An 11,606-nucleotide genomic window follows, 5' to 3' on the forward strand; every position below is an offset into this window, starting at 1 on the left:
ATCTCTGTCTTCAATGTGATTCACTAGTAACACAGTTGACAACTGCGGGGATACACTCCTCTGTGGGCTGCACTCGCTCCCTCGCTAGGGTAGCTCTACATCATGTTGCTCCTTTTATCTGCCTCCACCTTCTTGTACATGTGTTAAAAGTCAAAAAGTCTCTCACTCACGCACGCACGCACACACACACGCACACACACACACACACTCACACAGCCATTAGCAGAGTATAGGGTGTAGTCATATCTGTGTGCTGTCTGTTCGACTCTACCTAGTACATTGCAGAGCCAGTCGGAGGCAAAGCACAAAAGTGTGAGTTAAACTGATGTCACTGTTGTCTTTCATGTTTAAGCCAGACATGGTTGAGGGAATGATGTCTTACTGAGTGTTCGGAGTCTTGAGGTTGACATTTTTGTCAGTGACTGTAGGTTTGTAGATGTGTGAAACCAGGGCAGTGCCAGAGGTTCAGCTGGACGTCTGCACTGGCTCTTCTGTCAACAGCTAATGGAGCTCATTCATTACTCAGGTAGGACTGGGAGGCATCTGTTTATCTGGGGTAACTACTTTAGACATATATTAAAATATTGATTGTTTTTCCTTCTGCTAAATGAATGAATGTAATATATTTCTAAGTCTTAAGTTACAGGCAATCTTTCCTCCTTAATTATGACTCCATATTGAAAAGGTTGCCAAGCATGTCCTTAGAAGCACAGGAAAGCACATTTAATCGTTCCCAGCTGCTAACATAACTATGGACTTGGCCCTGTACAATAGAGCAGATCCTAATATGTGGAGGTTAGAAGACAAAGCACCTTCAATTTGGGGATTGTTATCAATTTTGACTAAGGCTACATCCTTTCAGCAGGTGGACGGTCTTTGGACAGGTGGGTGTATTTAAACCAACACGTTACCTCACACTAGCAGCTCCCTGAATATCCAGTGTTATTTTGGATATGACTCAGAGCCCTGATATAAGACAATGTTTGTGATCGGCATATTTATAAAGCTGCTGGGGTTTTCTAGGAGGAACTCACTCTGTTCCGGTTGATGTACACATGATAAGTGACAGAAGTTTATTGAAAAGTGTTTAGAGAGTTGTGAGATATCCTTCTCTGCTGCTAGGTGGATGTTTGATGCAGTAATCCCTAATATTCACTGACAATGCCTGTGTCGCACTGCTCGATGATTCTGGAGTGAACAACGGCGCCCACACTCCCTAACTGGAGGCATCGCAGAGCAAAATCTCAAAACACTTGTGAACTTCTTCCAATCCCGCAAGATCATGCAAGTAACTGGAATGACTTGATCGTTCAAATTAACATTCATGCTAAAAAAAAAGTCCCACAATTTCACACTACATCATCTTCTGATGGTTTATATCCTTGTAGAAGGGATGTGTGGTTTCATGTAAAATATTTCTACATAACTGGTCCATTGTTCCTCACAACATTGCTTGATGTGATCGGATTTAACAAACCAAGGATTTATAGTCTGTGGTCCATGTCCTAGAGTGTGTCAAGTTTCGTAATCTACAGGATGTTGAATGTGTTTCCTGTTTGGTGCGGTTTGATATCTCGCAGTGTGTGGCGCTGTAGTGCAGACGCTTTCGTTGGAAATTGGGTTTCTGTAAATAATGATATCTTATGAAGCTTCAAAACATGTTGGGATGGGAGTAGAAGATTAATCTGCTCGAAGGAGCCAATACAATTTCAAGACCCGAGGAAGAGACAACTAATTATCTATAAGTATTCGGAAGCAGATATCTAAATTCTGTATGTGCTTCTGAAATGAATCAGAAGCTCCATATTTTCCCGACTCATAACTGGGATTCTGTAGCTGACAGAAGTTCCCAACCACTGCTGGTTTCTGTTAGGAGTGTTTCCCTCTCCCCCCCCCTGTCTGTGTCTCGTCTGTGTTTCCACTGTCGGTTTATTTCCAGGCTGGGCGGAGCGGCTTCCAGACTCCCCCCGTCCGGCGATCGATGCACACCTGGAACCCATCTCCAGCCAATCACCCACACCTGCCATCCGTTTTATAAGCCTGGTCCACATCTAATTATTCACCAATTTGTTGTTAACCCCCCTGTGGTACAGCCTGACTCCTAGAAGTTTAATTCTAGTTCACGCCTTGATTCCTGTTTCCTGTGCTAATCTGAATGTTCGTTTCTCCCGCAGATCGCCCTTCTTGGATTCCTGTTTGTGCCACCCAGCTTGCTCCTGTTGGATCGTGTTTCTTCTGCTGCCTGCACCTCTTGGTTTCTGCCTTAAACCTTTCACAGTTAAAGAACCTTTACTCCAACTCCAGCCATTCGTATGTGTCTGCTTTTGGGGTCTAGATTTGTGTATGCAGAGCTCTAACAGTTTCTCCCCTTTCTTCTTCAGAAAAGAATAAACTGCATCTACCTTCCAGCTGCTGTCCACCCAGCTCTGTGAGGACGGTTGCAGACTTGAAACATTCTGTTGATGCTGCTTTCTGAATTCTGAGTGATAATATAATAAACATGCAGAATAATTTATGCAACCAGGTTGGACTTGGTGATTGTGTGTGACATATATGTGTGTTTTATATATTTATATGTGCCAAATCAAGATAATGACAAAATTCAAATAAAGTTAAATTAGGAGGATTCACAGTGGAGCATTTTTGGTTGGTCACGTCAGTGGAAGCTACTCTACGGACCAGCACATCAAAGATTTCTACTAATCCTCCTTCTATCCCCAGGCTGCACACAGCCAGGCTGGAGAGCTTTTTCATGGATTAGAAGATGCCCCCTTATCCCCCTTGTCTGACTCTGGTGGTTTCAGGGGTTGCTGTCAGGTCAGGTCATGGATGGGTTTTCTTCTCTGGTCACAGACATTTAACTTTCTCCATTCTTTTAAGTCATTAAGTGTGTTTTTAATATTTACATTAGTGTTCATACAATTATTGGCTTATAGCGAGAACTTGAAGAGACATTCTTTATGTTTCAGGTTCATGCTGTGAATAAACCAGAGGAGGAAAAGATTATCCCTGGTGTCATGGTTGGTGGCCAGGAGGAATCTGACGAAGGTTTTAGGACACACTTCAAAAGTGGAGACTAGAGCCGGAGTATTGGAGCGCCCCGATCAGGCAGCGCTGTGGACACCTGTCTCACCAGGTATATGGAAAAGCATTAAGATAGGTTGAGCCATGGACTGCAAAGCTCAGGTTCCTTTATCTAACTTTGGCATCCCACTGGTAATGTGATGGTGATTATATGTCATACAGTGTGTTTGCATGTGCTCCATATATAATAATTTACATTTATTATCCTGCCCACTGCAAGAACAGTGTAGAATAGAAAGGCCTTACAAAAAGCATTAGCATCGAAGAACCACTGCAACTGAGGAGGCAAAATTCTCTACTAGGCCAGAATTCCTGACAAAATGTGAGCAAGATTATTCCGGGATGCATTGACATGACTCATGAATTTTGGTTCCTGGAGCTGTAGCATCTTATGTGGTTGTTGCTTACGATCATTCTCCCAGTGCTGCCATTTCACCTGTGCACTGTCTCCTAGTGTGATTCCACAGTCAGCCCTGTTGAATGAACAAGAAAGCCACAGATCAGTGCTGTAATTTTGCTGTTGCTGCTGTTTCTGCCACCTGGTGTTAGATACTGTCACCCTACTGTTGCAGCTAGACTCTAGCTGCTAGAGTATACAGTGGTATGAGAAAGTTTAGGCACCCCCTCTGAGGTTGTGTAATAATGGACTCTGACTTCACACAAAATTATCTTGGTGGCATGTCCTTCATTTGCCCATAAGTGCCAAGTGTTAGCTTGATTTCCAAACACAGATTTTAAGTATTCATAGTATGCAATTGTATGAAATTAAATCAAATGTATAAAATAGGCTGTGCAAAAATGTGGGAACCCTTGTCATTTTTTCTGCTTTGATGGCCTGCAACTTATCATCACAAGATAATTGGACACACAAAGTTGGTTTGGTGAGCTCGTTAAGCCTTGAACTTAATCGACAGTTGCATCCAATAATGTCAAAAGGTATTTAAGGTGGCCAAATGTCAGTTCTCATTCTGTTTGACTCTCTTCTGAAGAGCTGCAACACGGGAGCCTCAAAACAACTTTTTGATCACCTCAAAACTGAGATTATCCAGCATTATGGTTTAGGGGAAGGTTACAAAAAACTGTCCAAAAGATTTCAGCTGTCAGTTTCCACTGTCAGGAACATTGTGAGGAAATTAAAGGCCACGGGCACAGTTCTTGTTAAGCCCAGAAGTGGTAGGCCAAGAAAAACTGCAGAGAGGCAAAGACAAAGGATGGTCGGAATGGTTAAAAACAACCCAAAGACCACCTCCAAAGACTTGCAAGGATATCTTGCTGCAGACGGTGTCGCTGTGCATCGGTCAACAATACAGTGCAGTTTGCACAAGGAAAGGCTGTACGGAAGAGTGATGCGGAAGAATCCTTTTCTTCACAGTCGCCACAAACTGAGTCGCCTGAGGTATGCGAAAGAACATTTGTACAAGCAAATATCATTTTGGAATAAGATACTGTTGAAGAGAATTCTGTTAGCTTTTTATATGTTTCTGTTTTCTGTTACAGTTAGTTTAGAAGTTAGGGATAGTATATAATCATTAGCAAGAGTAAAGATAAGCAGTCGGTTGACCCTTCCTTGACATGACTGTTGGTTAGATAGTTGGAGGCAGGAGGAAATAGTCAGACGGAAAGTGTTAAACCCCATCGTAAAGCATGACAGCATGATTTACTGGTGTTAATAAGTTCCTCTGTGAACTGGCAATCTGGGAAACAACAGAAAACAAGGACTGTGTCAGCATTCAATGGAATGGGAAGAAGAAGATGAGGTCATCCAAGAAGAAGGATTGGATTGGACTGGATTAGCATCAATAATTTACATATGTGTTTCTATAAAACATTGGGTCAAGGGATAGTTAGGTTGTCAGACTTAATGCCCTCGTAATTGACTCTGTTATTGTAGGGTTATGAATTGGCCCGGAGCTCTGTAATATTTGTATCTTGAATTGGTTCTATTGCTAAATACATTTTGAAATTGGCATTATTCTTCTTAAAGTCTTCATTCAAAGAAGATTAGCAGTGACACACGAGAGGTATTGCGATCCAACACTGTGGACTGATGAAACAAAAATTGAATTGTTTGGTCACAACAAGAGGCGATATGCCTAGCGACAAAATAACACAGAATTCGAAGAAAAACACCTGCTTCCCACAGTAAAATTTGGTGGAGGTTCCATCATGCTGTGGGGCTGTGTGGCCAGTGCTGGTACTGGGAATCTTGTTAAAATTGAGGGTTGCATGGATTGCACACAGTATCAGCAGATTCATGAGAATAATGTTCAAGAGTCTGTCACAAAGTTGAAGTTGTGCCGGGGATGGGTGTTTCAACAAGACAATGACCCAAAACATTGCTCAAAATCTAGCCAAGCATTCATGCAGAGGAACAAGTACAATGTTTTGGAATGACCATTCCAAAAGTCTCCAGATTTGAATATCATCGAGAAACTGCGGGATGACTTGAAGCAGGCTGTCCATGCTCGGAATCCTTCAAACATCACTGAATTGCTGTTGTGGTTCGGTTTCTGGTCGGCACTCGGACTTCTCACCTCCTCCCCTACCTGCAGGAACGGCATCCAGGGGCGGGCCGATCTCCGAAGAGCACCTGCAGCTCGTTACGCCTAAATCAGCGCCTACTTAAGCTCTCCCCTCTTTGCCTCCGGTGCCGGATTGTTGCGCATGTTCCTGTACCCAGCTTTCCGAGATCACCAGCCCTTCGCCTTGTTTGTTCTCTCGTTTCGTAAGTTTCTTTCGTGCTTAGTAACCTCTTTCAGTTGTTTCTTTTCCCGACGGCTTTTTCCCATTTCGATGGTGATTTTTTTGTTCGCCTTTTTCGTTGTTACGTTTTCAGAGTTTTTTGTTGTTACTTTGTTCGATCGTTTTTGGATATTTTGTCAATAAAGAACCTTTTTGTTTGCACTCTGCATCTGGGTCCTGGCCTCCTTAACTGCTCTGTAACAATTGCAGAGGTTTTTCCAGGTGGAATGGGCCAAAATACCATCATCCAGGATCCAGACACTCATTGGTGGCTACAGAAAGTGTCTACAAGCTGTTATTTTTGCAAAAGGTGGCTCAACTAAATACTAATATGATTTTTCTATTAAGGTGCCCAAATTTATGCATAGGCCTTATTTTTGTTTTGGGGCATATCACACATTTTCTATTGACCCAATAAACCTAATTTCACTGCTGAAATATGATTGTGTTCATCAGTTATTTGATATATCAAAATTAAGTTGTGAATCAAAACACCCAATGATTGGTGAATAATTATAATGCCAATTGTCAAGGGTGCCCAAACTTTCTCATATATTGCAGCCGAAAGATTAGGCGGACACTCGCTCATGTGGTTTTGCTCACAGCCGATTTATTTTTTAGTTGCTTCATTTCAAAATATCAAACAACTGTTTAGTGCCAACTTCACAAAACTCTGCTGCTGATCTTTCTACACGTTTTTGCACTGTCCGGCCAGTCACCCAAGGCATCCACAACACAACTAAAAAAAACTATTCTTCGTTCCTTTTTTTGAAACGTGCTCTACAGTGCTACTTGCTGGCAAAAACAAATAACTGTTTGAAACAATATATAGTGCTTGGGACTTCACCTCAGTTTAACTTTGACTGTAACATGAATTAAACAACATCAAACATATTTATTAGTGCCTTTGCTGATGTTTGCTGCTGTTTCCACTGGAATCAACCTATAGTATATGGACAAGATAGTCCATGCAGGAACTCACCACCTAATCATCTCTAAAGGCTTCACAAACCATCTTTAATCCTTTCTGATCACACAATCAAGCTGAGCTAGCATTACAATTATTTTAAGTAGTTTTTTATTTAAATCATTCACAGATTGTTTTTAGGTCTTCAGCTGAACATCAGATATGATCTACTGATGTGGTCATCCTGCAGTCCTGTTGCCCATGTTTGAATTGCTCAGTTTATGTAAATACTAGCATTGTCCTGATCCAGTCTTTTTGCTCCTAATCTGATCCTTATACTATATAAACACTAAATAAACACTGTCTTGCCGATACCGCTCCAATCCAGTTTGTCTCCAAGGTAGTTTTCTCTGTCAACTGGACTGGGTTTCTTCTCTTGAAGAGGTTTCGCCTTCTATCCAGAAAGCTTCTTCAGTTCTGAAATCGCTGGGGAGAGAGCTTGAAAAATATATAGCCCCTGTGGACCATTTGCATGCTAATGATCTGGGTGGTCACCTGAGAGTCGTTAGCAGGGTCGTTGGTCGGGTCGTTCACCTAGTTTCTGTTGAGGTGTCTCCCCTTTGTCTGCTGGATCACATGGTGATGAGTCACTGGGTCTCCTGGAATGTTGTGAATGTTTGTTTTGCTGTTGGAAGGAGTGGAGGACTGCATTGTATGTGGGTGATAGGAAGTGCCTGAAGCCACCACCTCTGTTTAAGGATGGTTTTTCCAATTTAACATGGATAGCTTCCTTGACCCCCCTTTCAAACCAGCGGTCTTCTCTGGCCAGTATCCGTACTTGTCCAAACACATTTGCAGTGCCGGCGTCATATACTGTAGATCAACATTCAAGTTATTAAACATAGATGAATTATGTAAAAGAAGCCACATCCAGCTCTTACTTGATGTATTTTGATTCAAGAATTGTAAAGGAGATAACAGGAGCCCTTAGGAGGTTTTTGCTAGATCTGACCAGTCAACAGCTTTAACCAGACATCTACAATCTCTGGCTGGACAAAAACAAACAGTATACAAAGCATCAGGTGTCTTTTTCACATTTAAAATGATTCTAGGACATTGCGGCTATGTTCTGACCCATTTCCAGTGTATGTCATGCACAACATATCAACAGAAGTCCTGACTTGGAGGGTGTACCAGTACCACACCAACGTGGACACAGAACCAGTGCTAGCATAGCTTGACACACATCCGCTAGCACGCCTCAGCCACGCTGCTCGCACCACCATCATTGTTCACAAACGGTGCGTTTCTTCCTTTAGATCTCAGTCAGATCTGATTTGATACTGCGATTTGGACAACACCAGTAAATACTGGTGAGGCAATAGGATCTAGATGAGAAGCTTCATTTTGTTGAGCCTTTCCATATATGTAAATGTCCCCCTGAAACCTCATCCTCTTTCTGCTCTCCCGTCTGTTTTTGAGATAATCAGCTCACACGTTGCACATTGAGATACTGAAGGGCATATTTTGGGTTGACCCAGTGATCTCATCAGCTGTGAGTGTGTGCATGGTGTCTTTCAGGCAGTTTCTGTCATTCCTCTATGTAGAGCTGTTAAGATAAATTCGGGATGTTGGACATTGAAATAGCGCAGCTGTTTAATTTAGATACAGAAGATGAAAACTGATGGTTTTGTGGCGGAAGAATAAATAGTTTGTTCAATAAATGTGTCAAAACTCAATGGTTTACTTCCATTGTCATTTTTTACTGTATGTTTTAGCATGTGCCTAATAATACGGTGCGCCTTGTGTATGTTTTAAAGACAGATACAGCACCCATACCTGAGACTGCGCCTTTTATTACAGTGCGCCTTATGGTCGTGAAAATACGGTATCCTCTCTTTCCCAGTACAACCAGACTACATATCCTCTCTGTTCCAGTGTAACCAGTCATTTTTCCTCTGTCCCAGTACAACCAGTCAGTTACCCTCTCTGTTAGAATATAATCTGTCATTTATCCTCTCTATCCCAGTATAACCAGACCATATATCCTCTCTGTTCCATTGTAACCAGTCATTTTTTCTCTGTCCCAGTATAACCAGTCATTTATCCTCGCTGTCCCAGTATATCCAAACCATATATCCTCTTGTGGCAGCATGGAGTTCATGCGCTGCCGATCACCTTAATTGTTCGGGCAGTTGCAGCTGTGGCGTTCCCCTTAAAAGGAGACTGTGCTGCACTGGCTGCTCTTGTTGTCGAGCTTTTGGGTGCCACGCCACAGTTTACTTGGTCCTCCTCATTTGATTGCTGTGCGGTCGGGCTGTGCACACTCTCTTCTAGTATAACCAGTCTTTTGTCCTCTTAGTTCCAGTATAACGGGTCATTTATCCTCTCTGTCTAAGTATAATCAGTCATTTACCCTTTCTATCTTACCGTATTTTCACAACCATAAGGCGCACTGTATTAAAAGGCGCAGTCTCAGTTATGGGTGCTATTTCTGTATTTAAAACATACACAAGGTGCACCGTATTATTAGGCGCAAGCTGAAAAATACAGTAAAAATGACAACGGAAGTAAAACAGTGAGTTTCGACACATTTATTGAACAAAATATTCATTCTTCCGCCACAAAACCATCAAAGTTTTCATCTTCTGTATCTGAATTAAACAGCTGTACTATTTCAATGTCCAACATCCCGAATTCCTCTTCTTAATCATCTGAATCGCACTGTTGGGATTTCTGGTTTGTGTCTGTCTTTGGCCTGCAGGGTGTGGTGTTGAGCACAATTCGGTGCAGCTGGCACTGCAGGCGGGCACACCTGTAGGCAATTTACATCTTGCTGCCTATTTAAGCAGGTTGTGCCTGCCTGTCAGAGGCGGGGTGTCTGTTCGTGTGGGGAGTGTGTTTGTTTGTCCAGTGTGGGTGTTTGTTCGGGTTTCTTGGTGTTGGTAGGGTGTCTGTTGGTGGTGAAGCTGTTTGGTCGCTTCCCCTGTCGTATGTTGGTGCTATGAGTTTCCTGGAGGGTTGCTCTTATTCCCGTGCTTCCGGTTTCCCTGGAGGACCGCTCCTGTTCCTGTTGCCCTGGAGGGCCGCTCCTATCCCTGAGCTTCCGGTTTTCCTGGAGGGCCGCTCCTGTTCCTGTTCTGTGTCTCCTAGAGGACCGCCTCCGGCCCCCCTTGCAGTCTAGGAGGACTGCCTCTGCCCTCAGTGTCTCGGGGCACGTTCGTGTGGTGAGCGTGTCGCGCCGGACTCCCGAGGCCTCGCCAGTCCAGGGGGACTGCTTCGTGTTGAGGACTCAACGGTGTTCCGAATTCCCAGCAGTTCAGGGGGACTGCGTCTGGTGTGGGGACTCGCCGATGGACCTGGGACGAGCGGACACTGCCTCCCGATCCTCCTGCGGTCCAGGAGGACTGTTTCTGTCAATGTGTGCTCCACTTCCCTGAAAATAAAGCCTTTGACCTCTCCACCACTGTGTCCTGGCCTGCGTTCGGGTCCGCTACCACCACGTATCGTAACACGGACTCACCGTCCAGTTCCGGTTCAGCGTTGATTTTGTGAAAGCTCTTACAATACATGAAGACGGTATCATAGCCCATGTGTCTACAATCCACCCGCATATGGTGGCATAACTTGCCCGCCACTGCCTCATAGTCTTTGTGAAGGAGTGTTCACCTTCCGTCATCCAGCGCTCTGTCCGTTTCCGTGGCAGCCGAGAACCACGGTGAACGACGACTTCTCGTGCCCCATTGTGCGTATCGCCACCGTGCCGGTCCCTTTTTCTCCACTTTGTGGGTCAAAGGGATGTTAAAAGTCAGAGGGATCTCATCTATGTTGGTGATGTGGCTGGGTGCGGTTATCTTGTTGCGGCAGTAGGTGCGGAAGATGGCCACCCTCTCCTGGTAATTCGCAGGCACCGCTGCGCAACAGTTGTCCTTGCGCGTATGGAGAGATGCCGCCGCCTCATAAAGCGAAAACACTAAGTTGTGACGGGTATGGTATGGACCCAAGTGCAGTACAAAACAGGCAATGGACTGATGATCAGTTAACAGGTTTATTAACTGTAATCTGGCAAACAAAGAACAGTTCGAGGGCGGGGCAGTGGACTTGGTCGAGGCAGGCAAAAGTTCAGTAACCGGGAGGCAGGCAGAATCAGGCAAACAATCCAGAGGGAGACTGGCTGAGCTCGTGGTCAAAACAGAAGACAGAGTTAATTTACCGGGGGTCAGGCAGAACAGACAGGGCATACACAGGCATGAAGAATTCCTGACAGGAGGACAAGGTCACGTGCAGATCTCCTGTCTGCGACTGGGAATCCTCCTCTGGCTCAGGAGCTGGAGCAGCAGTAGGGCCGACAGCACGCACCCCTCAGCAAGGAAAGCCCCCGACCATGCTGTGAGAGGGCTGATCTGGATTCAGCCGATGAAAGTCACGGAGGAGCTGTCGGTCCAAAATGTGACGAGCAGGAACCTAAGATCTTTCTTCTGGGCCATACCCCTCCCAGTCAACGAGATACTGAAGGCCTCTGCCACGAACACGGGAGCGGAAGATGCGGTGCACAGCATAGGTGAGTCCCCCATCAATGAAGCGAGGAGGAGGCTTTGGAGGAGCAGCAGGCACCAGAGGGCTCTCTCGGACAGGCTTGACCTTGGACACATGGAAGGTTGGGTGAACCCTCATGGACCGGGGAAGCTTGAGCCTGACTGCCACAGGATTGATGACTCTTTCGATGGGGAACGGTCCAATGAACTTGGGAGCCAGCTTGTTGGACTCCACCCGCAGTAAAAGGTCCCGGGTGGAGAGCCAGACCTTCTGGCCCACCTGATATTCTGGAGCTTGGGAACGACGACGGTTGGCAGCAGAGGAGTAGCGGCCAGCA

The 11,606-nt window shown here is 44.7% G+C and overlaps 1 long non-coding RNA gene across 5 annotated transcripts; it reads left to right on the forward strand.

Annotated features, from left to right (window-relative positions):
• The first annotated feature begins 269 nt into the window (after nt 1–269).
• LOC105418251 (uncharacterized) lies at nt 270–2,523 on the forward strand. 5 transcript variants are annotated; one of them, XR_003890132.1, is made up of 5 exons: nt 270–312; nt 420–526; nt 1,123–2,087; nt 2,175–2,310; nt 2,382–2,523. It is a non-coding gene; the product is annotated as an uncharacterized lncRNA (long non-coding RNA). The 5 variants fall into 5 exon arrangements; XR_003890131.1 differs by having other exon boundaries at nt 420–2,087; XR_965546.1 differs by lacking the exon at nt 420–526.
• Nucleotides 2,524–11,606: the final 9,083 nt, after the last annotated feature.

This window comes from Takifugu rubripes, chromosome 11 (assembly GCF_901000725.2).
Source record: "Takifugu rubripes chromosome 11, fTakRub1.2, whole genome shotgun sequence".
Taxonomy (NCBI): domain Eukaryota; kingdom Metazoa; phylum Chordata; class Actinopteri; order Tetraodontiformes; family Tetraodontidae; genus Takifugu; species Takifugu rubripes.